This window comes from Coloeus monedula (genome assembly GCF_965178545.1).
Source record: "Coloeus monedula genome assembly, chromosome: 14".
Lineage (NCBI taxonomy): Eukaryota > Metazoa > Chordata > Aves > Passeriformes > Corvidae > Coloeus > Coloeus monedula.
The window spans coordinates 13,578,818-13,584,944 of NC_138794.1; positions in this window are offsets into that span (position 1 = coordinate 13,578,818).

A 6,127-nucleotide genomic window follows, 5' to 3' on the forward strand; every position below is an offset into this window, starting at 1 on the left:
CAGAGCAGACCAATGAACATCTAACAAAACTATCTGGTAGGGGGGTCTAAGAAGTAGATTTTGGTCTATGAGTGACATGCAAAATTCTTTCCTTTTTTCTATGTAACTTCACACATGACAGTGTTTCAGGCAGGAAATGGCATAAGATTTCCATTTGCAGTGAAATGAAAGGTCACTCTGTAGCTTTGGGAACAAGCTTGGAAAAGCCTTAGCATATGTAGCAGCAGCCCTCTAAGGGTACCCTCCATTAGAAAGGTTGCCTCTTACACAGTAGGAGGAATTTCCATCATCAGTGAAAGATATTTCTCCTTTACTTTGACATTGCCATGTTCTCAAATCCTCTGAACCTCTATACTGGAGGACCATCTGCTTTTTTAAAAATTTTCCACGTGGCAGACCATTGCATTGATAAACTAACTTTTTTTTTCCCAAAAATACCAGCTACCACAACAACAAAAAAATCATACAATTGTCACAACAACCTGGTAATATTACAGTGGCCACTTTGAAGAGTGGTCTGAAGAGTATTTGCCAAACCTTTTGATCCCTAGTAATCAGAACAGAAGTGCCCAAAATCCAGAGATTAAAGGATTAGGCCTCAAGAAAGACTTGTGGTATTTCAAGAAAATGTGACTGATGCTCACCACTTATTTTTTACAGTACTGATGAGATTTAGTGTTTAAGGTCCTTTCCTGTTCAGACATAAAAGCTGCTGTAATCAGAGTATTACTAGGGAAAACTACTCTGGTTGGGGATTCAATATGTTTAAATTGTTGAGCCAAGGTTATTGTTTGGATTAGGTTAGGAAGGATGACACTGAAATAAGTAAGCCCCCATAGTGCAGTGAAGCAGAGAAGAACAAAGAAAAATGTTTATATTTTTAAATAGGAATCTGGATAGCACAAGTATGCTGGTTATAGTTATATATAAAAAAAAACAACTTAGACCAGCCTAGAAACTAGGTATTGTATATGTCTACACAAGTACTAGAAATAGAAAAAAAAACCCCAAACATTTCCATGGCACTGAAATCTATATGAAAGCAAAACTGGAGACACTGGAGATGGAAGAGACTTAATAGGTCAGCCTGCCCATCCCCCAGCTCTGTTGTCCCTCAAAATCTGTGTACCTGGTTCCCACATGTCATACATGAAATACCTATTTGTGCTTGGTCTTTGCATATTAAGTGCTTTAATTAATTAATTTTGAGTTAATTATTTTTAAATTGAATGTTACAATTAACCCATCAGCCCAGGTACAAAAATCCAGTTCCATTATCAGTGTTTTCATTTGTTTAAAGTAGTTTATTAATAGAGTTGCACCCTTCCCAGTTAAAATTTTCCCAGTTAAAAATCACAAACTTGCCCCTTCTCAAACTTCAAACCACCTATACACCATAAGAGTTACCTTTCCTGTGTTTACTGTTTACCTTTACAAGTGTTCTGAGGTGTGTTGGATGTATTTTAATACTTTTTGTAGGTGTTTCACTTGCATTTTGATTCCAAGGCCAAAACCCCCACCCAGTCTTAATAGCCAGCAGCTACTTTTAACTACAGAGCCATTACTCTGCAGGCAAGTTCCATGGCAACCTGAATACCTGAATTTTAATGAAGGTATTGTATTCCCTTATCTCTAACTGATACCACCCCCCTTGACAACGATGAGCCATTGGTGGACAGAGATGATCCATCAAAGGGAAAGCACCAATCGCCTTGGACCGAAGGGGCGGGCTGTGGGCGGATTGGGAGCGGAGCAAAAACTATAAAAAGGACGAAGCTGAGAGGCGGGTGCTCTTCTCTCTTCCCCTCTTGCTCTCTGCAGACTAGCTGTGAGAGACATCGGTGCTGGGGCATTCAAAGCCTTACCCCTTTTAAGGGGCTTTTAGTAATTTTTTAAAGTCAACCCAGCACTGCAAGTTCTTTTTCTCTTCCTGAGGTCTAGTGCTGTCTCAGCCAGAAGATCTCAAATCCCTGCGCTCTTGGGGCATACCATCTACCGAGCCATAGGATCCCAAATTTTTATATTTTTCTGATTTCTGTAATTTTTCAATTTTTCTGTTTTCAATAAATTAATCTTTTTAAGAGTTGTCTCATTTCTCACACCACACACCGCCCCGACTTCTGCCACACAAAACTTGGCATACACCACTGACATCCATCAGGGTTATCCTGCCAGGAAACAAAAAATACCAGGGTATAGTGGTGCTAAACCAGCTTAGTGTCTGTAAGTAAGGGCTAAAAAACTTGCACGGACTTCATGTATTCAAACAGCAGCTTTTTTACAGGAGATCCATGGCTATGAATAATACTTGGTCTTCTTCATATTTTAGGGAGCCATTAGAGATGCATGAGAAAATATCAGCACAAAAATATGTTCCAATATACAATCATGCCATTTCAAACACCATTGGATTATTATTACTGATTAGGGGGAAATATCCAACAGCTGTCTGGGGAATTCCCTCGACATCTGGATTATTGATTTAATAGCTATATATTGTCTAGATCCTACCATTCCACTAATGTTTGAAAATACTGTACACAAGTCTCTGGGTTTTTTCCCCTATGATTGCACAATAATAATGTATTTTAGTCTGATTTTTAGGTGAATTTGAGATTAGCTATTATACACTCCACACAACAGAAATATGAAATAGCAATTTTATCTTTTAAAGTAAAAACCAAGATAAGTATTTAAAGCTAACAAGAAAAAAAATCAAAAAGCAAAACAAACAAACAAACAAAAAAACAACTCCAAACCAAACCAACCAAAACCCATCCAGGTTTCCAGAAATCTGCTAAGTATTAAATTCCACTTACAATTCATTCCAAAATTCTGCTCTTCCCTCTCTCCCCTCCCGGAAATTGGAACTAGAAAAATGAAGGAGAAATTTAAGGTAGGGAAACTATTCAAGGGTGAAGTGGCTGTAATGGTTACAGTTGCTTAGGTTACAGTGATATGCTTTGGATTTGACATCCTCTGTTGCACATTCAGAATAAATAAGTAAACAAACAACTGCCTGCTAGCTTGACATTATTTGCCTTCATGTGCGAGCGCTGCAGTCAGCCTGTCTCTGGTTTCCTTCCTTGCGGCTGGGCTGAGCCTGCACAGGCTGTGGGGTTTGTGCAGTGTGAAGCTCCCTGTGCATGCCCTTCTTGGAGGAGGATGCTGTGAAGAGCAGCTCACGTCACGCCGACCAGAGACGTGGCAGCGATGCAATGGAGCAGCCCCGTGGCAACACACACCCCTGCGAGGGCTCAGCGCTCTGCTCTGGAGCCCCGTGCCTGGAAACAGGGCTGCTCACTGAGGGAAGCACCAGTGCTCAGGCCTGAGAGAGGAAATATGGTGTGGGAAACAGTCCTTCTGGGGCTGCCTGGCCCAGAGCAGGGTAATCTAAGCAGTAAAAACGGTCCTGGGCAAACAAACTTGCTGACAAGGAAGCATGGAACATTTTGAGTCATACTGCCTTGGTGAAGCATCCCTCTTCCCTAGGATGGAGGTACAGCAGGCAGCAGCAAGTCCTATGAAAGACTTTTTCTTCTAGAAGTGGAATCAACAGTTGTACAAATGAGAGAGGCCTGTAGTAACAGAAGGTTAATCAAATTTAGCTCTACCACATACCAAAGACAATATATAGCCCTTAATGTGATTCTTGGTCTAAAAATAGTATGCATTTGTAGCATCTATATGTGCTATTTATTTGTTTACAACGGGCCTTAAAATAAAAAAACCCACAAAAACAAAGAGCTTGCACCAGGGTATCAGCTGTTATCTCTTTGGCCTGATACATTTGCAACGATTTTTATGGAAGAAAACACTGTGCCAAACCACTACTGTTCCTCTGTTTCTGACAAGTAAGGTGATATACAGTGAAATCCTGTCATTGTCCCTCCTCATTGATAGTTTTCTAGGTCTCTACCAAGTATCACAACTTTTATGAAAAGAAAAGAAAATTCTGTGTAATGAATCTCTAAGCCAATAAGAAGATATTATGAACAAAAATTGTGTCTAAAAGCATGAAGATAATAGGCTCATATAAAAATTTCATGCCTTTGTATTTTTGTTGAAGGAGGAAAGAGAGATCACAAAAAGTGTGCCTGTGGAAGGAAGAGGGCCATGGGTAACAACTAAATAATGCATGTGCTGTGGTTTAATCAAAAGTAAACACTGTATATTGATCCTCAGCAGTCCTCTGCAGTAAACTATTCTAACATCCCAGCAGCTACACACACCCTTCTGTCCCAAACCACTCCTAGCAGCTTTACTTTTCTTTTGTTCTCTATCCTATCTCCTCCTTTGCTGGAAGAAAAACAAAGGCAACATAGTGAACAACTTCATTTTGAATCTAACTTTCTGTTGGAGTAATTTAATTCTGGGATCTTATAATCCTCAGAAAATAAAAATTGAAACACTTGAAAAATACGGAATGATGATGTACTACTCTATGATGTACTACTCTAATCACTACTGTAATCACGAGGTCCCTAGAAAGAGGTCCCAAGTACAGCTCGTTATGATCACAAATATCACTCTGGTCAAAACCTGTCTCTAACCTGCTGTACACTTCACCTCAAAATGACAAAAACATTTTCATTTTACAGTCACTATGTTTGAGTCAACCCTTAAAAATGATTAAACGGAAAATGGGAATTTGCTAACAAATATTGTTGGCTAAATCTAATACCATTTACCAATGCTATGCTTTCAAATGCCTTTTTTTTTTTTTCCCTCCAAATAAATACTGAGATAAATTTTCCTATCTCCGTATGTATCTTCCTATTGGTTGGGGTCTCTAATATAAGCCTATTCTCTACCCAGTTACCAACTATGTATTAGAGAATTAACCACAACTGTTAAGGTCACATCAGGTCAACTTTAAAGTGATAAAACCTTAATGGAGTAAGGGATCAAGAATGTAACGAAATCTCTTATTTTTTCTAATTTTGTTTTCTACATCTCTGGAGAGATGCTTCAAAGTTCACTAAGAAATACATATCCAAATATACTGATCTTATAATATTATTTCAAATATAGGTAGTTGAATTCTAAATCCAATTGATATAATATTTCCAAAAATAAATCATATTAAATAAATCATGCTGTGGATCTTAGAAATATTGTGCAAATCTGCAATCCTAATATGTACGTATGTTATTAATCTCAGGGGGTTTTAAACAAGAAGAACCTTGTTTGCTGTGTTTGTTAACATATTTAATAATTTATGATATAATAAATTACCCCTCTTTTGTTTATTAAGTCTTAGCTAAAAGCTGGCTAGAAAACCTGTTGCTCTAATCTCTCTAATCTCAACCAGTGATTTTGTTTCCTCAGTATCTAACTAGCAGAGATCTTCTAGCTAATACTTTTGGCATTTTAAGGTGTCATGCTTTTGTAGCTATTTTGTACAAGAACTTTAAAACCAGTAAAGACATTAATAAGACAATATTTTAGTTCTGCAAAAAGAAATAGTACTTTCAGGGAAAAAAAGTTCCTGTTTGGAAAGAGCATATTTCTCCTCTTAGCTTTCATCCTGCCAACCTTTGTTTCCTTCTCTAGTTCCCCTGTTTCTCTTAAAATCCCCCAGGATGTCACTAGAGAGGTTTCTAAAACGTGGCTTTGGTTATGATGTGTTAATGTCTCATAGATTCTACAATTTATTTCTTAACAAAATCTGTCTTTTCCCTGTGGAGGTTAAATCTCTACTATTGACCTCATCCTTTTTGTTTTTCCAAACCAAAAGCACAAATTATGGAGTTTAATTCTGGTTTGGTTTTTTGTTTGTTTTTGTTTGTTTGTTTTTTAAATGCCACCATTAACCTCTTGCTATTCTTTTTAGTAAAAACACAAAAATTATGGAAATGGACTGACTTCTTGATAGATCACTTTTTTCAAAATCCCCATAACATTTTTCATAGGCTCACTGTTTTCCCCATGTGTCAATACTTTTGATTCAACATTAGTGTTAAACACTTTCATTTTCCATATTGGTATTTCTATTTTTTGCCTTCCAGTAATCACATTTGTCCTTTCATTTCACCTTATTTATCCCATAACATTGCCTGTCTCAATGCTCAAAATCTCCAAGTATTTCTTCTGTCTCGCAAGTAATACTTCTGCAGAAATCCTT